The following is a 23,837-nucleotide window of genomic DNA, read 5'->3' on the forward strand; positions in this document are numbered from 1 at the left end:
CTCTAATTATAAAATGAATTCCTACTAGGATGCAATATCTTGAAACCGAAACTCTAAGGTAATGTTGGAAAGTAAGAGTGTCCTTTATCACCATTATTAAAGTCTGTCCTGGAGATTTAGACAGTAAAACAAGAGAGAAAAGAATGAAAATTATAATATAACTATTTACACATTATATCACACTTTAGCTATAAACCCAAAAGAATCAACTGAAAAACACATCACCATAAGAAAACTCATCAGTGACTGGGTATACATTTAATATATAGATATCAACAGCTTTCATTCTAAAGCCCACAATATTTGGTTACTATGTAAGAAATTAATACACACAATAGAAAAAAAATAAAATGCTTCAAAACAAACCTTAAAACGCTACTGAAAATCTACAGAAACTCCTAGGACTAAATTGAGTTCGACAACGCCAACAGATAAAACATGAACATTCATATATAAATCACATTTCTATACTCTAACAATTAACATGTGGAAACTGAAATGTAAAACAATGCAATTTACAATTACTTCAAATAAATTTAAATACTTACGTATACACTTAAAATACATATAGGATCTGTTTACTGAAAATTACAAATGCTAATGAAAGAAATCAAAGGTCTAAAAGCAGCAACACTTCATATTCATGGATTGAAATAGTAAAGATGTCAATTCTTCCCAAATTCTATAGGTTTAATGCAATTCCTATCAAGATCCTGCAAGGATTTTTGTAGATAAATACAAGCTTATTCTAAAGTGTATAAGGCAGCGGCCAGAATAACTAAAACAAATAATGAAGTGGAAACAATCCCTTGGGGGCGAGGAGGGCAGGAGGGAAGAAGGAGGAAGACCTCTACCTAAATAAACCTCACACCCTATATGAAATTAACTCAAAATGGACATGGCCCTGGTAGGGTACCCTCAGTTGGTTAGAGCGCCATCCCAATACACCAAGGTTGCAGTTTGATCCCCGGTCAGGGCACATACAAGAAACAATCAATGAAGGCATAAATAAGTGGAACAACAAATATATGTTTCTCTCTCTCTCTTAAATCAATGAATAAAAAAAATTTTAATGGATCACGACTTAAATATAAAATGCAAAACTATAAAACTTTTATTAAAAACACAGGAGAAAATCTTCAGGATCTACAGCTATCCAAAGAGTACTGAGACGTGACATCAAAAGCATGATAGGGAAAAAATGATAAATTGGACCTCATCAAAATTAGCTTTACTGTGAAACACTAAGAAGTTGAAAAGACAAGTTGCAGACTGAAAGTGTTTGTAAATCACATATCCAACAAAAGGCTATTATCTAAACTATATAAAGAACTCTCAAAATTCAATACAGTATTCCCTCACTTATCGCGGGTATTAAGTTCTAGACCCCCCGCAAAAGGTGAAAATCTGCGAAGTAGGAACCTTACATTTATTTAGTATTTATATATATATTTAAAGCTTTATAAACCCTCCCCACACACTTATAAACCATTCCCAGTCCCTTATTAACCTTTTCTACACTTCTATAAACACTACTTATGTTCTTAAACATATTCTAAACTCTTAATAAACCTACATAACTTTAATAACATACCTGCGATAAGTAATTAAATACAATATTTTTTAAAATCCCGCGATACAGTGAGGCCACGATAAGTGAACCGCGATATAGAGAGGGACTACTGTAGTAAGAAAACTTTCTAGTAATTCAACTAGAAAACAGACAAATGACATGAACATACATTTCACCAAAGGGCACACACAGATAGCTAATAATCACACACACAAAACAAAAAACGTTCAACATCATTAGCCATCAGGGAAATCCAAATTAAAACCACAATGAAGAATCACTTACAAACCTAATTAGAACAGTTAAAATAAAAAACAGTAACAGCAGGAAAATGACTTCTGCCATGACAGTGTGTGCAGCATCAATGACCTGACCCTGGTGAAACTGATAAAAACAATTTTTTAAAATTATTAAAAGCCTCTGGAAACAGTCTTAAGGGCGAACAACAAATAAACACTCAAGAATGAACAGAGATGTCTCTCTTCCTCCTACACAGACACCTCCCAACTCCAAGAGGCAGAGACACACCAAACCCTTGCAGCCAAAAATACAGTGCTCTCTGACCCCAGTACCCAGAGGGGTTTCTTCCCTATAAAAAGTGTATATCAGCATTTTTCAATCTGCCTCAGCCACCTGTTGCTGACACTGAATCCCAAATAAGCACAATTTAGAAGCATAAGCTCCTTTTTTCCCAACAGCCCCACCTGTGGAACTGAGGAACTCCTTTGGTCACTGCATGCTAAGAATTGCAGGGTGTTGATCCAGCCCACGAGCTGGTCGTTCTATACCAGGAGAAGCAAACAGAGAGGACCTGAGGCCATTGCCCACTGCTCCACCAAGCACTCACCTCCTAGAGTGGGGCTGTCACTCAAAGAAGCTAGTCAGTGTCCCCATTCTCACATCTCTGGGGTCATAATTCAGAGATTTTTGCCTGGGGGAAGAAGGTGGGCACAGTAGCACCTAATCTCTTCCCAGAGGACCTAACGTTATTTGCAAAGCAGGGTGAAGAAGCTCAGTAAAAGGCATTTTAAAGAACAGTGGATATTGTGGTCAAAAACAATTGGGAGGAGAACCATGATACAAGCTAAACTTTAGGCAGGTTAGTTTGCAGAAGAGTACTAGAGAATAAGACAGCTGGTAGGACCCTTACTGGTGTCAGAACAAATCCTAAACACTAACATCAGAAACTATTACTTCGTGCTGGCTGGTGTGGCTCGGTGGATTGAGCACCAGCCTGCAAACCAAAGGGTCACTGGTTCGATTCCCAGTCAAGGCACATGCCTGGGGTGCAAGCCAGGTGGCCTGTTGGGGGTGCACCAGAGACAACCACACATTGATGTTTCTCTCCCGCTCCTTCTCCCTCCCTCCTCCTCTCTCTAAAAATAAATATTTTAAAAATAAAAATAAACTATTCCTTAGAAGTAGCCAGAATTTCATGGTATTTGTCTACAAAACAATCTATGGCCTAGGGCGTTCTTGAAAACCAATATAGCAATCAGCTGGCAATTACTGGAGTTTAACAGCTGGGTATAGTCAGGAAAAGACCAAGATAGCCCAACCAAAAACATGGCACCATGAGTACAGGCAAAACTAAAACAATACCTTCCTAAGGGACAATATCAGAAACTGAATTCTGGACAGACTTTACTAAAACAATCCAGTCATTCATTAAATAAATGAGCAAACAAATAATAACAAGCCCTGGAGAAGCCCCGGGGGCCAGTATCTGCAATTACTACAATATATTATCTAAATCGTCCAACAAAATATTAGGAGGCATGCAAAGAAACAGGAAAGTATACCAATACACTGGGGAAAAATAAAAATGGGAAATAAAGGTAGTCAAAAGGTACAAACTTTCAGTTATAAAATAAATAAGTCCTAAGGATGTAATGTAGAGCATGATAACTACAGTTAATAATACTGTATTGTATATTTGAGTATAATGGAATAAAACAGCTGGTAGTAGCCCAGAATAAATAAAAGCTAAGAGAATAAACCTTAAAAGTTCTCATCACAAGAAAAAATTTGTAACTCAGTGTGGGAAAAAATAAAAAGGCAACATAAAACACTTGTAAGAGACAAGGGATGTTGGACTTACCAGAAAACAATTTTTAAGTGGCTATTACAAACATGTTCACAAATAAAGGAAACCATAATTAAAGAAATGAAGGGAGGTACGATAACAATGTCACATCAGACAGAGAATTATCAATCAAGAGAGCAATTAGATAAAAGAACCAATTGAAAAGTAACGGGGTAGAAAAGTATAACAACAATCTTAAAATCATAAGAAGGGCTCAACGTAACAGCAGAAGAAAGAATATGCAAACTTGGAGAAAGACTAATGAGAGATTATGTAAGCCAGAAGACAGAGAAAAGGATGGACTAAAATGATGAGAACTTCAGAGGTATGCAAGAACCATTAAGGACACCAACATAAGGGAAGCACCAAAAGGGGAGAAAAGAGTAGAAAAAAATATTCAAAGAAATAATGACAGAAAACTTTGAAATTTTATTCAAAACAATAAACTACACATCCAGGAAATTCAATAAATTTCAATGAGGGGAAAAAAGCAAAGACATTCTGCCCTGACCAGTGTGGCTCGACTGGCTGGGCATCGTTCAGCAAAGTCAAAGGCCATTCTCTGGCTTAATTCCCAGTCAGGGCACATGTCTGGGTTGCATGTTTGGTCCCCAATTGGGGTGCATGAGAGAGGCAACCAATCAAAGTTTCTCTCTAACACTGATGTTTCTCTCCCTCTTTCTTCCCCTCTCTAAAAATAAATAAATAAAATCTTAAAAAAAAATAAAACAAAAGGCACAGACACCTCATATTAAAAATGCTAAGAGCGAAACACCATAAGAAAAATCCTGAAAATAGAAAATTATTTTCAAGGGAACCCAGGAGGGTTAACAGCTGACTTCTGAGCAGAAACAATGATGCAGTCAGATAATATACTCAAAGGAAAAAAAACTGTCAACCAAACATCTTATATCCAGAAAAGCTATCTTTCAAAAATGGTGAAATACTCTCTAATACTTTCTAAAATTGGGGGAGGGGAGAGAATATGAATGAATCAATTTGTTACTGGCAGACCTGTCTTAAAAATACTAGAGAATTCTGGGAAGATGGCAGATAGAATGCCTTAGGAATCTGCCTGAATGCAACAATTTTGGAACTCTGTGGAGTCTGTTGAAAGCTTGCAACTTCCAGGGAGTGATGGGGACCCTAAACTGTTAAATCTGGTCCATTTCAGCTCTTAGCATAGTAGCAGCATCCACTCCCCACCTCCAGCCAGGCAAACAGTGGTACCACCTTTCCTGGAGCCATTTGGACAGTTTGCAGGACCTAGGGCAGTTAAAACAACCCTGTCCTCCAAATAATGGGGATCTATGTTGTGGCTGCTTCTTCTGATCCCAGAGGTACAGACAATCAAGGCAGCCATTATTGTTATACTTCCCCCCACTGTTGCAAAATTCTCCCCATCCAGCTGAGGTGACTTCCAAAAACTTTAATGGGTAGACACTCTTTTTCCCCCCTTTTAGGAGTCAGACATTAAAGACTAGAACATTCAAAGCAACGACATATATGGGTAAAATCAAAAAGGGACAGTGCAGCCCTGGCTGGTGTGGCTCAGTGGACTGAGTGCTGGCCTATGAACTAAAGGGTCAACAGTTCGATTCCCACTCAGGGCACATGCCTGGGTTGCAGGCCAGGCCCCCAGTTGGGGGCATGTGAGAGGCAACCAATCAATGTTTCCCTCACACATAGGTGTTTTTCTCTCCCCCCACCAACCCCTCACTTGGAAAATAAATAAACTCTTAAAAGAATACAGTGACAGTGCAGGCCCAAAGAGAGGCTCCCAAAAGATGTAAGAAGACATTAAGTTTATACCTCAGGACAGAGAGAGCATGCAATAAAAGAACTAACAATAATCAAAACCACCACCACCACCAATCCTGGGGGAGGGAGAGAATCTGATTTCCAGAGTTACCACAGTATTATATTCAAATGTCCAGTGTTCAAAACACATCGCAAGCCCTGACCGGTGTGGCTCAGTTGGCTGGACATCATCTTGTGAAGTAAAAAGGTCTCCAGTTTGATTCCCAGTCAGAGCACATGCCTGGGTTGCAGGTTTGGTCCCAGTCAGGGCATGTGCAAGCGGTCAGTGCTTCTCTCTCACATTGATATCTCTCCCTCTCTTTCTCTCTCCCTTTCCCCTCTCTAAAAATAAACTCTTTGTAAAAAATCACAAGACATACAAAGAAACAGAAAAATGTGGCCCAACAGTCTTCGCCAAGAGTCGCTGTGGTTTTCTGCCTCAACAGTGTCTAGACAGAACCCAGCGCTCGACCCCTATCCCAGCCACCACCCAAATCCAGCCTTCCACCACCTCCTCACAGTGCCCTTGTACTGCCCTAAGCCCCCTGTCACCACTCCAGCACCACACAGCCACCTCTCCTCAGCAGCCCATCATGACCACCGTGTCTACCTCACAGGTGGTGCCAGAACTACCACCAGGATTCAGAAGCAACTATCATCCGCCAGATCAACCTGAAGCACTACACTTCCTACATTTAACTATCCATCTCTTACTACTTTGACCACAATGATGTGCTTTGAAGAATTTTGCCAAATATTTTCTTCACCAATCTCATAAGAGGGTACATGCTGAGAAACTGACGAAGCTGCAGAATAACGAGGTGGTAGAATCTTCCTTCAGAATACCAAGAAACCAGACGGTGATGAGTGGGAGAAAGGGCTGAACGAAATGGAGTGTGCGTTACACTTGGAGAAAAGCATGAATCAGTCACTACTGGACTTGCACAAACCGGCCACTGACAAAAGTGACCCTTATTGTATGACTTCATTGAGACTCACTACCTGAATGAGCAAGTGAAATCCATCCAAGAATAGGGTGACAACATAACCAATTTGCGCAGGCTGGGGGCCCCTGACACTGGCATGGCAGAGTATCTTTTTGACAAACACACCCTGTGAGACAATGAAGAGAACTAAGCCTTAGTCTGACTTCCCATAGCCACCAGGGTGACTTCCCTGGTCACCAAAGTAGTACATGTATGTTGGAGTTATCTTAACTTGTACCAATTCATCCACTTATATTCTTTTCATTTCTACCACTCCTTCAAATAAAGTAATTTGGTACCCACCCCCCCAAAAAAGAAACAGGAAATATGGCCCATTTAAAGGCAAAAAAACGTCAACAGAAACTGTTGTGAAAAGCACTGAATGGCATCTGTGTTAGTCAAAAACTTTATTTAAAACAACTGTCTTAAAGATGATGAAATAACTAAGGGAAGATGTGGATGTGGAGGAAGCCAAGAAAACAATGTGTGAACAAAATGGAAATATCAGTAAAAAGATAGAAAACCTTAAACATTAAAAGAAACCAAGAAGAAATTCTGGAGATGCGACGTACAATAACTGAAATGAAAAATTCACTAGTAGGATTTAAAAAAAGATCTCAGCAGGGGAATAAAGAACTGGTGAACTTAAGGACAGGGCAATGGAAATTACTGAGGCTGAGAAACAGGAAAAAGATTGGAAAAAGGCAAACACTGCCTAAGGGATCAATGGAACACCATTCAGTGAACTAAAATATGCATCATAGGGACACCTGGAAATAATATAAAATAATATTGAATGTCAACTGTAATTTAAAAATAATTTCTTTTAAAAAAATGCATCATAAGGATTCCAAAAGGAAAAGAAAAAAAGCGGCAAAGAAAATATGTAAAGTAATAGGCTAAAAACTTATCAACTTTAATTAAAGACCTAAATATAAACACATAAGAAGCTCAAAAAACGTTAGATGAATTCGGAGACGCACACCAACACACATTATAAGCAAACTTTCAAAGATGAAGAGCAAACCGTGAAAGCAGCAACAACTGATACCACAGAAATAAAAAGGGTCATACAAGATTCCTATGAACAATTACCCACCAACAAATTGGATAACCTAAAAGAAATGGATAAATTCCCAGAATCATACACCATACCAAGATTAAATCATGAAGAAATAGAAAATATAAACAAACCAACAGGAGATTGAAACAGTAATCAAACACCTCCAAAACCAAAAAAAAATCCCACAATCAAATGGCTTTACTGCTAAATTCTACCAAACATTCAAAAAAGAATTAATGCCAATTCTTCTCAAACTCTCCCCAAAAAATCAAAGAGGAAGAAACACTTCTAAAACCATTTTACAAAACCAGCATTATCCTGATACCAAAGCCATACAAGGGCACTACAGAAAAGAAAGAATTATGGGCTAATATCCCTAATGAACATAGATGCAAAAATCCTGAACAAGTCACTTTTAGCAAACTTAATTCAATGGTACATTAAAGGGACCATATCCCATGATCAGTCGCAGTTATGGATGCAAGGATGGTTCAACATGTGCAAATCAACAAACGTGATGTACCACATTAACTGAATCGATGTGATTATCATTCCCATTAACATAAGACCATCTCAATAGATGCAGAAAAGGCATCTGACAAAGTTCAACACTGTTTCATGATAAAAATTCTCAACAAATTGGGTCTAGAAAAAAATGTACCCCAACACAATAAAGTGATATATGACAAGCCTGCACTTAACATCATAGAACAGTAAAAAACTGAAAACTTTACCTCTAAGATCAGGATTTAGACAAGGAGGCCTTATAGTAACTAGTAAATAGATATCTTGACTCCAAGTCAAGCATACTAACACCAGACTGCCTTCCTAACGAGAAATTTAAAATTCCCACTCCTTAAGACTTCACTTCTGCTTCAAATAATGCAGTCATCCCTAGTCATCCCTAGGTATCTAAGTGGGATGGTTCCAGGACCCCTGCAGATACTAATATTCAAGGATGCTCAAGTCCCTTATATAAAACGGCATAGTATTTGCATATAACCTACACATATCCTTCCAAATACTTTCAATCACCCATAGATTACTAATAGTACCTAAACTAATGTCAACAGTTCTTATATTGTATTGTTTACGAAATAATACCAAAAAGTAAAAAGTCTGTACAGACACAACTATTGTAGTCCTAACTACATAGTACACATCAGCAACAAGGTGATGTGGACTATGGATACTTGTGGATACGAAGGGTCAACTACTGCATAAGGTAAACTTATCATGTTTCTTAAAAGCATCAAGGCTATTTAAATGGTACCTCAAAGTCAATTTTCTCTATCTGAACAAATTGCTAGCTTAATTGTTTGACACCTCCCCCTACCTCTATTCCAGGAAAGGTATTTTTTAAAAACCAATGGTTTGTATCTTCCATGAGGGCAAGGACTTCTGTTTTGTTCACTGCTGAAACCCAAATTATAACAGATAAACAGTAGACATTCAAAAAAAGTTTCCTGAATAGATGAACAAATGTCCCATTCTCTAAGGGGGGGAAGAAAAGGAATTAAAATTATTTATATCATATTTAGTCAGTTACACTGGTCTCTTGCCAGTAGATTAGTATAGTGTATTACTTCACCTATTGTGTAACCTTAATTTTTGTGTTGCCCTCATTGTTAAGAGTAGGCAAAGCTGTGGAAACAGTACAGTGGCTCCTCAAAAAAATTAAAAATAGAATTACTATATGATCCAACAATTCTGAGTATACACTCAAGAAAACTGAAAGCAGAGTCATGAGAAACATTTACATACTCATGTTTATAACAGCACTATTCACAATAGCTAAAATATGGAAGCAACCCAAGTGCTATCAATGAATAGTTAAACCAAATACGGTCTATACATACAATATTATTCTGCCTCAAAAAGGAAGGAAATTCTGACATAAACTGCAACCTGGATGAACTTCAAGGACAATATGCTAAGTGAAATAAACCAATCACACCAAAACAAACAAACAAACAAAAAACTATATAATTCCACTCATATGTTACTTAAAGTTGTCAAAATCTTAAGAGACATAATATAGAATGGTGATTGCCATAGGCTGGCAGGAAAAGGGAATGAGGGAGTTTAATGAATAGTTTGCACTTTGCAAGATGAAAGGGTTTGTAGATGAATGGTGGTGATGGTGGCACAACAACATGAATGTACAATATAACTGTATACTTAAAAATGTTTAACACAGTAAACTTTATGTTATGTGTACTTTACAATTTTTAAATGGGGGTTGGGGGGCTCCAAAACTTTCATGCTGTATTCCATTCCAAAAAGTGTTATATACTCTAGTAGTCCGTGATTATATAATAGTCTTAAAACAATAAAAAATATAGAAATGGAGAACAGATTAATGGTAATCAGGAATTTAAAAAGATATGGGAGAAGAAAGCGGGTATGACTATTAACAGGGAAGCAAGAAAAATCACTAGGGTGATAGAATTGTTCTGTATCTTGACTATATCAATGTCAACATCAACGTTGTATTATATATAGTTTTGCAAAATTTTACCACTGGGAGAAACTAGGCAAGGTATATGGGGGATCTCTCTGTTATATTTTAGAACTCCCTATAAAACTACAATTAGCTCAAAATGAAAAGTTTAATTAAAGAAAAACATACAAGTCCGGCTTCACAGCATTATAAATAATATTCCACACCAAAAATTTCAATGCAAGAAGATCATGCACATAATTTACCAATAAAACATGCATAGCACAATGATAACAGCACCTAGGTGCTAAAAATAATTTCCAAAAAAAAGTTCATTAATATGTACATCTCACCAAACAATGGCAATGATGATGATTAAAACAATAATAGGTTCCTCAAAAAGTTAAACAAAGAATTACCAAAACTCAGCAATTTCACTCCTAGGTATATCCCCAAAATAATTGAAAGCAAGGACTCGGATACTTGTGCACTAATATTCCCAACAGCCAAAATGTGGAAACAACACAAGTGTCCATGGACAGATGAAGGGATAAACAAAATGTGGTATAAACATACAATGGAATATTATTCAGCTATAAAAGAGGTTAAGTTCAGATTCGTGCCACAACAGTTAGAACAGAGGTTATCAGAGCTGGAAAGAAGGAGTAATGGGGAGTTATTGCTAAAGGTTAGTTTTTATTTTATGTGATAGAAAAGTTTTAGCATGAATACTGGTGATGGTTATACAACATTGTGAATGTACTTAATGCTATTGAAATTGTAAACTTAAAAATGGTCAAAATTAGGGGAGGCAGAAAAGGATATGGGGGAGTAAATGCAATGAAAGGAGACTTGACTTGGGGTGGTGAACACACAATAAAATATACAGATGATGTGTTACAGAATTGTACACCTGAAGCCTAGAATTTTATTAACCAGTGTCACCCTAATAAATTAAATAAAAAAAAATAGGGTCAAAATTGTAAACTTCATGATATGTGCACTTTATTGTCAGAAAAAATAGTATCAGTGGTTGTAACATACTTAGTGCTTACTATATGTCAGGCACTATGTCTTTTAAATAATGTACAAGAATTACCTCATTTAAAACCTTATGAAATGGGTATTATCAGAATCCCCATTTTATAGTTGAGAAAATAAAGCAAGACACAATTTGAGTAACTAACACCAAATAGTCAACTCTGGAGAGCTAGAATTTGAATCTAGTCAGTCTCACTCCTGGTGCTACTTCAATAATTTTAGTAATAGATTATTATTATTAGCAAAGTAAAGCTCACTTCATTAACTTCTTTGGGGAATAAATGAAAATAAAATAATTTTTAAAAGTCAATAACATTAAAAATTGGTGAATTAAGGGGGATAGAAATGTATTTCAAAAAAATACGCTCAATTTAAATCCCATGGAGTTCACAGCTGATAAAATAAAGAAAAAAGATACCAAATTAAAGTTTTAAGAACTGTGAAGACAAATGAAGGCTACATATCAGTAAAATATACTCTAGTACAATACTGCCTCTTTTGTCTGGTAAACTTTTTATTGATGTAAAAAATACACTCAGAACAGCACAAAAAGTATCCAAAGTTCTCAAAATATTAAATGCTGTTTAACCAGCAAGAAACAACATTCTAGTACCCAGAGGACTCCTCTCCCCATCACCATAGTTTTTTAAGTGTTATCGTTGAAAGACACTACCCCTTTCCTTGCCATTTAAAATGTGGTAAGAATCTTGACAGCAAGGTTCTCTAAAGACTTAAGCCAGTCAGGATAACACATCTAGTACTTCTTCTGATAATGATTAAAAAAAAAAAAAAGTAGCTAATACTCCAAAACAAAAAAAAAGGGGAGGCGGGGGTCATTTTGATAGCTTTGCTGGTCCCATTACTGATATAAACTACATATTCCATTCCTAAAAAGAATCTCATTCCATTATTAGTTGTGATTTGCATCCACTATATTTTTACTTCACAGTGAAGTCTGAAAGAAGAAGTAATGAGGGACTCAATATACCAACCCCATCGTGTAGAACATTTTGCACCACTCAGGTTTCCATTCAAGGAAAAGCATGAACTTGTTAATAGAAATTGCATTAATCATATACCAACTTCAAATGCAAACTTCAGTGTGGAACAACAGGCTACACTCAAATAATTTCAGTAAACAATTTTCAAGTCACCTAGAAATTGGCTACTTTCACCTTAGAGGAAGCCAACAAAACCATGGGATATATTTTGCAGCCTATCCCTCTGCCAGTGAATAATAATCTAATTATAGAACAACAAAGTGATGCCACTAGACTTAAAACTACTACTATACTCCCACTCACTGTATACCAACCAATACAAAGAAACATGATACCACTAGCCCTTAGAATTTTAAGACAATGCTTTTTTTTTTTTTTTAATTCATTTCTAGAGAGAGGGGACAGGAGTGAGAGAGAGGGAGAAAAACATCAATCAGCTGCCTCTAGCACCCTGCAAACCAGGGACCTGGCCTGCAACCCAGGCATGTGCCCTGACTGGGAATCCAATCCGTGACCTTTCAGTTCCCAGGCTAGCACTCAGCCCACTGAGCCACACCAACCAGGGCAATGCCTTAATTTTTAACAACCTCAAAGGTGACAGTAGATGGTAACTTAAGTTTTAGGAGTTAATAACAATCTCCACTTCAAACGTGATTGTGAGGACTAAGTAAGCTAATAGAGACAAAGCACCAAAAATTAACTGAAATCATGCCCCGTGAGGTTGATGGTAGAACAGGATCACTAGTGAGAAAGCCTACCCAAACATCAAGCACCTTACAGTTCAAATAATGATAGTCACATCTGAAGACTCTGAAGTCTCTGATCACAACAAATACTAATGACAAACAAGTATTTTTAAAAAGTCAACAACGTCATGACATCTTAAATTTCTGTTTATAAAGGTTTTATTTTTATTTGAGAGAGAGAAAGGGAGGGAGAAAAAGAGGGGTAGAAACATCGACGTGTGAGAGAAACATCGACTTGTGGCCTCTTGCACGTTCCCAGCTGGGGACCCGGCCCACAACCCACGCATGTGCCCTGACTGGAAACCAAACTGGTGACCTTTCAGTTCACAGGCAGGCACTCAATCCACTGAGTCACACCAGCCAAGGAACCTGTCTTCTCTATTCCTATATTCCCAGCACCTAAAATAGCAACTAGCACATAGGTGTACTCAGTAAATATTTACCAAATAAATAAGGAATTACTACTCATACTTCAAGAATAAGTTCAGGAGCAGAAATAAATTTCCCTGACCTCCTCAGGTTCTTAACACTCCTTTCTTTTCATTATTAATGGTTCTATTATAGTACCTGTCAGAATTCCTGCTGCCTGTGGTGGCCGTCGACAGCTACTATTATGGGAAGTTGGTGACTGCATCACTCAACATTGTTTTGTATATAAAGTCTGTACTCCACATGGCCTGATCTTTACAGTACAGAACCCTAACATTTCTATTTAATTAATGGATTTCTGAATTCCAATGTTGTCGTTGCTTTGGCTCTCCTGGTCTTACCACTGACTTCTCTTATGGAACATCTACTGAAAAGATTTTATATTCACAATCCAGGCTACCCATATTGGCTTACTGGCTCCAATGTGTATATTTGGTTTATACTTTTCTTCAGCCTCACAAAGAAGAGACATTTCTTTTTCCTGTATATCCACTCCTATGTCTCCGCGGTGCTGTGGCCCTTCCTGCACTTCAGAAGTGTTACCACTCATGTTTCAGTGATACCACCTGGAGCATTATACTGTACCCTCAAATTAGGTGGTGTTAGGAACACTCTTCCTATTTGGACTCATCCTTTTCTCACTCTGTCACTGTTCAGAGGGTATCATGGGCCCATTGATTTGTACCCAGAATTTTACTGAATTGCTACAGACCCAACCATCCACACCGTCCCAGGAGGCCAACCTGTGAATGTCTGTGTAGGAAAGGAGTGGTATCGATTTCCTAGCAGCTTCCTTCTGCCCAATAATTGTCAGCTTCAGTTCATTCCATCAGAGTTCAGGGGCCAGTTACCAAAACCTTTAGTAGATGGACCACTGGACATCTGAATTGTTCCTACTGACATGAATGACCAGAACCTAGAGGAACCATCCAGATATACTGACATCAGTAAATACCATTATTCAGTGGATTTGGACACCATGAGAGAAACACCCAGGATCAAAATATTCATCAAATAGAGAAGAATGGATCAGCTTGGCCTATAAACCATTCCTTGATGCTTCTAGATCTTCAAAGCTGCTGTGGGTACTTTTATGTCCCCTTCCTGTCAGATCAGTATACAGTGTATACAACTACACCATCCTCGAACTCCAGAAAGCAAAACAGATCAGGAAGAAAAGTGAAGGTTAGCAACACACCTGTGGCCCCAAAGGACACACATCCTTTTCTAGATTCTACTGACAGGACTCCCTCCAGGAAGTCATCGCTTGTAACATTTATAATAATGGCCATCACACACACACTCCAATTATTAACACCTTTGTAAATATTTCAATAATTACATACTTCTACTTTACACTTCCACTGTAACTTATTAAACTGTTTATCTAATATTAAACATTCAGACTACTTCTGATGTGTTGGATCCATAAATCTTTGCCCACATTATATAGTATGCTATCACTCTTATAAAAGGAGAAAAATAAGGGAGAGCAGAGATGGCTACGGGCAGGAGTGGGAGATATTTTATTATATACATTTTTGTGTCTTTGGAATTTTGTACCATGTGATGTATTATCTATTCAAAACAGGAAATAAAAGATAAAATATCAAATATGTGATTTTTTAATTGAATTTATTGGGGTGACATTGGTTAATAAAACCATACAAGTTTCAAGTGTACAGCTCTATAAAACATCATCTGCATACTCAATTTAAATACCAAGAGCCAGTCTTGTATAAAGGTATTCGCCAAGGGAGCCAAGGATGAGTAAGAGGTCCAGTGCCCAAATTACAGCACCTTTGACATATCTGAAGGATGTCCTCACTGAACCTTGCCCACAATCTAGCTGGTACTTATCATTTCAAAACTGCAAAATCAGCCCTGGCTGGTATGGTACAGTGAGTGGATTGAGTGCCAGCCCATGAACTACAAGGTTGACAGTTCAATTCCCGGGCAAGGCACAAGCCTGGGTTGCAGGCCAAGTCCCCAGTCAGGGGTGTGTGAGAGGCACCAGTTGATGTATCGCTCACACACTGATGTTTCTCCCTCCCTTCCCCTCTCTAAAAGTAAATAAATAAAATCTTTTAAAACACTGCAAAATCATGTGCAGAAGCCCCAATAAAAAATATAGCCTAGGAATAATATTTTGAAAATAGAAAAATATTTTTAAAATAGGTCATAATACCTCTCTAAACAAAGCTCTATTGAAAACTTTGACTATTTTCCTATAATATACAATGAATGGATCATTTTCACTTGTTTATTCAAATACAGCAAGTCTTTATCACTTAAGGTAACATTTTCCTTCATTAGACTTAAATCTTCAGGTCAATTTTTTTCTTAAAAACAAATCTTAAAAAATGAAAGTTTACTGACTCAGGAAACCTATCTACTGACATTCAAAGTATTCTAAACTGGGGTGTCATCTCTCAAAATCTCAGCATCTATTTGTAAAAGCAGTTTTGGACTCATTTGGAATACCTAATCCATAAAATATTTATTTAAAAAAAAAAAAAAAAAGCGCTGTCTTCCCCCTCCTGACCTGTGAAAACTTCTTTGGGTCAGAAAGCCTTCTTTAGAATCAAGATATCTATCCACAAGCTCAAAAATTTTGCTGGATGATGATGAGGAGGAGGAGGAAGAGGAGAAGGAGAAAACACCTAATGTGCACTGAGTGCTTATTATCTGCAAAGAACATTTCCCATGGATTATCTCTTTAATCCTTATAACAATCCTGGGAGAGAGATTATTTCCTCCATTTTGGAAATGACAAAACACCCAGAGAAGTTATGTAAATAACATGCCTGAGTTAACTATGTTAATAAGTATGTATCAAACTAATCTATCTAATCAATCCAGTCTGCCTAACACCCAAGTCAATGTTCTTATCCACAACCCTCTATGTTTGACTGAACCATGCATGAGCCATTCTCAAATAGGTGATGGCACCTTGTAGTTTACAACAGTGTTGAAAATATTAAGAAACAATAAAGAAATGGAGAACATGAAGCCTTCTTACACACCAGAAGCAATTAAAATGATCAAAATTGGAATTCTTCTCATTCAGAACACTTAGAGTAGAAAAATGTCAATAAAACAAAACTGATAACTGAAAAATATAAATAACTGAAAAAAATGGGAAAACTTCCCAACCTATGTTACTGATATAGCTCTTTTTAAAATATGGTACAGTTGCCCTTGCCGTGTAGTTTAGCTGATTAGAGCATCGCCCCAATACGCCAAGGTTGCAGGTTTGATCCCCAGTCAGGGCACATGCAAAGAAGAATCAGTCAATGAATATATAAATAAGAGGAACAAATTCACGTTTTTCTTTCTCTCTCAAATTAATTTAAAAAGAATTTTAATTATACAGTTGATAACTGAGAAGGAACATCTAGATTTTTAAGACAGTCATTCTCAAGCCTTCTGTTCATAAAACTTTAACTGCTATAAGCACAAAGACACATTTCAAATCAAATAGCAGTTTATTTTTTAAAGATATAAAGCCAGCCAACACTTTGTATCGTTTACACTACATTTTTTTCCCAAGGCCAACTTTTAAGTAAATCACATGGAAAGCCTAGTGAGGCCCTGATGTGTGGCCCAGTGAGCATCACCCTGCAAAAAAAAGTTGCTGGTTCAATTCCCAGCCAGAGCACATGCCTGGGTTGCAGGCCAAGTCCCCAGGTGGTGGCACATAAGAGGCAACCACACACTGACATTTCTCTCCCTCTCTTTCTCCCGCTCTTCCTCTCTCAATCAATCAATCAATCAATCAATCAATAAATAAATCTTTTAAAAACAGTATCCAAGAGGTTTTTCATGGAATACTACTCTTATCAGTTTTTCTTCATTTAGATGGGGTTGGCAGAGAAACGAGGAAATAAAATGTTGTAAAATGAAAAAATAAAAAAAAAAAAAACAGTGAACTACATGGTTCAAATCCCCCTCCCCAGAACCACCTATACCATTACATCAATGAAACACCCAATGGAGGAGGATGAAGAAGAAAAGTCTCCCAGCAAAAAGAAGAGTCAGAAGAAAGAGAAGTTAGAGCCTCGCCAGACCATGCACGCCCTGATGAGGCTCACCCAGCTGAAGCTCAGGCTGCAGTATAAACTGGTTACCCAGGTGGGGCCAGTCCCACCCCACCCCCCCAATCTTCACCATGTCTGTAGAAGTACACTAGACGGCAGCCCATTCAAGGTCTCTGAACCATCCAAAAAGACTGCCAGGCTGCATGTAGCTGTTAAGGTGTTACAGGACATGGGCCTGCCTACAGGTGCCAAAGGCAGAGACTCCAGTAAGGGGCAGGACTCAGCTGAGGGTACAGAGGCCATGCCAGCTTTGGTGGCCCCTCCACTTTGGTAGAAGCTGCTTCAAGTGCTGCCTCCACCTCAGATCCCACTGCCAAGCAGTGGCTGATCCTTACCAAGCATGAAGAGAATTCTATCATGAAGCTTAATGAGAAGAGGCGTGGCCTCAAGAAAGAGCTCATCTCAGAGACTGGTGGCAGCCGCAAGTACTCTGTCAGGGAGGTCACTAGAGATGAACAGAAGTTTCAAGGTACAAAAAGGTAGCACTAGAGAAGCTGTTCCCTGATGCCCCTCACGCCCTTGAAGCCAGTAAGAAGAAGAGAGCACCTGTGCCTGTCAGAGGTGGCCCAAAATTTGCTGCTAAGTCGCATAACCCTGGCTTTGGTATGGGAGGCCCCATGAACAATGAAGTACCCCCACCCTCAAATCTTTGAGGGTAGGGAAGAGAAGGGAACATTCGTGGTCAACGAAGAGGATTTGGTGGTGCCACCCATGGAGGCTACATGAATGCTGGCACTGCGTATGGCAGCTATGAGTACAAAGGCAACTCAGCCAACAGCCAGCTACAGTCAGTTCTACAGCAATGGAGGGCATTCTGGGAATGCTGACAGTGGCGGCAGCAGGAGTGGTGGTAGCTCCTCCAGCTACAGCTCCTACTACCAAGGCGACAGCTACAACCTTCCCAGTGCCCCTGAAACATGCCAGGAATAGGAAGCAGCCACATGAGGGCCAGCAGATGCCCTCCTGTGGCTCAGGCTACCAGTCCTACCCAGGCCAGCAGCAGTCCTACAACCAGAGCCACCAGAGCAACTATGGCCCCCGACAGGAAAATAAAAAGGCTATAGTCATGGCCAAGGCAACTACTACTGCTCCCCCAGGGGTAGGGGCAACTTCAACTACAGCCAGGAGAGCAAATTCAACTACAGAGGTAGCGGAGGCCAAAGCAGCAGTAACAGCTACAGTTCAGGTAGGTCACCTACAACCCAGGTTCACCTGGGGGCTACAGAGGAGGTTCTGGGGGCACTCCTCCTATCAACACAAAGGAGGAGGCTAATCGTCATAGTCAACTACAACTCCCCGGGGTCTGGCCAGAATTACAGCAGCCCTCCCAGCTTCCTAATAGTCACCACAGGGAGGCTACGGCAGAAACACAAACCACAGCATGAACTACCAGTACAAATAAAGCCCTGAGGATGAAGATTTGTAGCTTCTGCACTTATCCTCCTCGCTGTAAGATTCAGTTTTATGCACCACAGTTAACATGTCTGCAGCCCGTCTAGGTCCTCTTGACCTACCATGTTGTGAGGCGCAGCTGGTCACTCTGTGAACTGTTCTGTGACCCATATTTAACTGTGTTTGGAATTCCAAATCTTCAGAGGTTTATTAGTTGCCATTACAACTTTGTCTGAATAGAGTTCTGAGTTCTTACAGTTCAGTATCCCTGTATTTACAATTGATGTTAGTGTTAACTCAGTTTGGCTTTAAATAGTTACAGAAGGGATACCTCATCTGTTAATACTTTTGTGAAGTGAGTTAAATGAGCTTTCTGTATTTTAATGCTTTAGTATTTCAGTTTTATAAGTGAAGATTTTATTTTTAAAAAACCAGTAGAAAGAGTGGTTTTTTTTTTGTTTTGTTTTTTTATATGTCTGGATCATTCAAGCAGTACAGCCGAATGTAGACAAATAAAGAAAAAAAAGAATAAGTAATAATACAAAAATAAACATACTCAAAACTATGAATGTATTTTTTGCCCACCACCTGTAGACTCTTTATCCACATCTCTAGATTCTAATTCTGGATCAAATACTCAATCAATCACATTACTCTGGCCCAGAAGTCACAAACTTGAACCTGTGAAGAAGCCTGGTGAAAAACAAAAAGGTTGTTATTGTGCTGAACTGAAACTGCTTTAAAGATTTACAACTCAAGCACGCTCTCGCTCCCAGGAATACATCTGTACCTTTCCCTTTTCTCTTCTGCTTCCCCCATAAGCAGAATCTCCTAAACTCTAAGGGACCCCACAAGACTTGCAACCAGGAGAGCAGTGGGCGGCAGCAGCTTTTCTTGAACTAACCCCGACATGACTCCATGGTCCCCCTTTTCTCTGACTCTCCAGTGAGCTGACAGCAGCCCTCCCTTGGCTCACTTCTTTCCCATAACCTTTCTAAAGAGCCAAAGCAGCCCCACCCAGGCTCTCTCCTATTGCTTCTTCTGTCCTAGCCCTTCCTTATTTCACTGTCCCCAGCTTTAATAAATGTGCTCTCAAAATTAAAAATTAAAAAAAATATTTATGCCCTGGCTGGTGTGGCTCAGTGAATTGAGTGCCAGCCTGTGACCGCAAAGGTCACTGAATCAATTCCTGGTCAAGGCACAGGCCTAGGTTGAGCGCCAGGTCCCCAGCTAGGGGCATACAAGAGGCAACTGATTGCCCTTCCTCTCACATCAATATTTCTTTCCCTCTCTTTCTTCCTCCCTTCCCATCCCTATAAAAATAAATAAAATCTTTAAAAAAAAATTTACAACTCAAATTTACAATACACTTTATTAAACAGCTGTATGTTAATTGCCTATGCATATAAAAAATTAAATTAGATCCCTGCCTCATATACCCCCCAAAAAAATTTTTTTTCAGGCAGAAGAATCAAGACCTAAATGTAAAAACAAACAAACAAAAAATGTCTGAAACTTTTAGAAAGAAATATGAGAGACTTAATGATCTCAGGATATGAAACAGATATCTTAAGACACAAAGAATACAACCATAAGAAAAATAATGATAGATTCCATAATCATTTCTATTCAAAACCATATAAAAAATTAACAGATAAGCCACAGACTAGAAGATTTTTGTAATTCACTTAACAAACATAACCAGAATATAAAATCAACTCCTAAAATCAATTTATAATGACAACCCAATTGGAAAGGTAGGGAGAGGGAACAGCCCATTCATGAAAACCTGAATGATCACTCAACATTTAAAAACATGCTCAATTTCATAATTAATAAAAAAATTAAAATTAAGACAATGTAATATCATTACACACTCATCTGATTTGTAAATGTAAAAAAGAATCTGACAATGCCAAGGATTATAATAATTTGGTAAGAGCAAATTCTGATTTTAATGCTAAAAAATGCTTAGTGGGACAATTTTGGAGAGCAACTGGCAGTATCTCCATAATCTCCAACCCAATAATTCTACTTCTAAGTAATTTACCCTAGAGGACTTCATTTCAAACTTAGTACACACACACAGGCACCCTGCAAGAACATTTATCCCTACTGCCTGCAATACAACCTGATACTTTTCCACCCTATTTTAATTCCCAAACTGATTTCCCAATCCATTTACGGCTCCCAACATGCAGTTTGAAAAACTTGCCAAAGACCTTAAATATGTGCACAAGGATTCTTAAACAGGAATGTTTAACGTAGTGACAAGAGAAAAAAAATGAGATGTCCTAAAGTAAATTACAGCTGATTGGAGAGTAAGAGACAAGAGTAGTTAACAGCTGTGGGACAACTACACTTGCTCACATTCCTGACTATACCTTGGAGTTTTGAACAAACTTCTATAGAGACCACCAGATGCCGCAGCATCCTGCTTATGCATGAACTTTCAGGACTTGCCCAGACCAATCAATAGTAAATATTCTTCCTTAAGGACTGTGCATCCATTCTAGAACTGCCTCCCCTTTACCTTCCCTCACTCCCTTATCTGTAGCCAAAGCGAATTCTTTCAAAACAGCTTACACCACCCTGGCTGGTGTGGTTCAGTGGATGGAGCACCAGCCTGCAAACCAAAGGGTCACCAGTTCAATTCCCAGTCAGGGCACATGCCTGGGTTGCAGGCCAGGTCCCCAGTTGGGGGCGCGAGTGAGAGGCAACCACACACTGATGTTTCTCTCCCTCTCTTCTTCCTTCCCATTCCCTCTCTCTAAAAAAAATTGTTTCCAGTAGTATGTGAGAGTTAATTGTTATTACTGTTTATTAATTATTGCATTTTTATATAATGACGGTATTGTATTAACTGTAAACCTATTTCTGCCCACCCCTGTATAGAGAAGAGCCCATGAACGCCAGGACAGAGGACATGCTGCCTTCTCCATCCAGCCCTGCTGCTGATGGTTTAGACTGCATTCCCAGGACCTGTCCTTTTCTGGCTAGCATGTGGCTCAATAAACCCTTGATTTCAGAAAAGCTTTCCACCATTAAAAATTCACAAAACTTTTATCCTTACTACCTGCAATACAATCTGATACTTTTCTACCCAATATTTTGTTTAACAGTCACATTGTCTTTTTTTTAAGGATTTTATTTATTGATTTTTAGAGAGAGGGGAAGGGAGGGAGAAAGAGAGGGAGAGAAACATCAATGTGTGATTGCCTCTCCCACTGCCATTTTTGTGGGTCAAAATGGTAAAACACCCACTTCATATTGTAACTGAGCAAACACGGGCCCATGCACATGGCACCTTGGTTTATGACCAATTAGTGTTGAGAGAAAGGGGTTTTTATTCACAAGGTTCCAACCTTGGCAGGGCTGGGAGCACTTCAGCTCAGAGTCCTGTTGCCCCATGAGACCCAGCATCTCCCTTGGTCCCCACCAGGCTATGAGCCAAAAATAAGCCCAAGAGTTCTCCATCTCTTTATCTGTACTTAACCCGGCTGGGCAAACAGTCCTCCAGTCCCTCTGATAAGTACACTCGTGGGTTTCAGAGTCGCCATCCTCTCGCAGCAGCTCTCCCCTTCAGGTTCTGGAGTACACTGTCCTCACCCTCCATGTAGTAGTCCAGAAAGTCAAGTGCCGTGTTACACTGGATCACGGTGAAGTCTAGGAAAGGCTCAAGTCCTAAGAGAGTGTCCTCTCCTTATGTCCTGAGTTCCAAGAATCCATATTGAGCCCAGGTCTGTAAGGCAGATTCCTTCATGGCTTCAGAGTCAGCTGGAGCAGGAATGATCAAAGCAGCAGCATGCCCTGCTTTCTCAGTAGACCAGGCCACATGGCTGAATCATCCCTATGAACTGCACAGCTGCTTGCTGCTTCCCACATGGCCACTACAGTAAGGCCCCTTCTCCCCCTGAAGGCTGCCCCACCCCCTTGTTTTAAATCCTGACTCGGAATTTCCTATGTGACCTCATTTCCAGCTCTTCCCACAATCAGGTACATTTGCTAGTTTCCTCCTATTGTTTACATTCTTTCGGCTGCCATTTTTAGTCAAGGCAAGACTCAGTAATCTGGGGGCCTTGCCTCCCCTGACTGTGTCACAAGTCAGGATACATTCTGAAAGCCACATACACACCTTTTGCCCCTGGGCAGGGCGGTAGCACAGCTACTGTTTGCTCTCCCTTCTACAATCCCCCAACCTGGGGCTGTGGGGGAACCTATCTGTTTCGGGGACCTCTTGCTCTGTATCCATTTCAATATGACACTAAAAAGTAAATTTCATAAAAAACAAGTTACAGAATAGGCAGAAAACTGTTTACATAAAGTTTGAAAATAAACAAAATTATAATTTGTTTATAAATATATTCCTATGAACTAATTACATAAAAACAGGCATTAAGAATGATCAACACCATCAACATTCAGGATAATCATTACTTCTGGGAAGTAAAATATAATCCAAGAAGATGCTTCAACTCTATGTTTTCTATTTTTTCTTTTAAAAAATGGGAAGAATGGGAAAACATTAAGATTTAGATTTTATTTCTTTTTAAAGAGAGGGGAAGGGAGGGAGAGAAACATCAATGTGTGAGACAAACATCAAATCAGTTGGCTCTCCCACACCCCCAACTAGGGACCCAGCCCGCAATCCAGGCATGTGCCCTGACTGGGAATCAAACAGGCGACCTTTCAGTTCACAGCCAGTGTTCAATCCACTGAGCCACACCAGCCAGGGTGGGAAATGTTAAGATTTAATATAGTATGATGGACATCTGAATGTTAATTATATTGACTCAGAGTTCTGTATGATTGAAATATTTTAAGAATTAAAAAAATCTGTGTTAGCCAAATAAAACACATATCTGCAGCCTAAATCCAAACTAACCCCCTTACAAAATTTCTTTCCTTGGCTTAAAACATTAATGCTTAGCCCTCAACTTTTTTTAACTAGGGCCTCTAATCAAAAACAAAAACAGTTTTTATATAATGCCCAATTTAAATAGTTCCTTAAAATCTGTCAAAAGACGATTTACCCCTGGAAATTGGTCTTGTTCCTCCTTCCAGTTTAGTGCTACGTATTTGATCATATTTCCATTTTTACCTTTGCTGCCAAAAAAATTCAAATCCAAATTTTATTCTTAGTCATTGAATTACTCTGCCACTTGGGAACAAAATAT

The 23,837-nt window shown here is 38.9% G+C and overlaps 1 protein-coding gene and 3 pseudogenes across 1 annotated transcript in view; 3 read left to right on the top strand and 1 right to left on the bottom strand.

Moving 5' to 3' along the window:
* Positions 1-23,837, bottom strand: part of ADIPOR2 (adiponectin receptor 2) — an 82,294-nt gene that overhangs the window by 51,205 nt on the left and 7,252 nt on the right. The gene's annotated exons all lie outside the window — the stretch shown is intronic.
* On the top strand, positions 6,053-6,578 carry LOC150012474 (ferritin heavy chain pseudogene; annotated as a pseudogene).
* LOC150012475 (alpha-1,2-mannosyltransferase ALG9 pseudogene) lies at positions 12,702-14,358 on the top strand (annotated as a pseudogene).
* On the top strand, positions 14,935-18,670 carry LOC150012476 (interleukin enhancer-binding factor 3 pseudogene; annotated as a pseudogene).

Source organism: Furipterus horrens, unplaced genomic scaffold (genome assembly GCF_987537825.1).
Source record: "Furipterus horrens unplaced genomic scaffold, mFurHor1.1.pri manual_scaffold_4, whole genome shotgun sequence".
Taxonomy (NCBI): Eukaryota; Metazoa; Chordata; class Mammalia; order Chiroptera; family Furipteridae; genus Furipterus; species Furipterus horrens.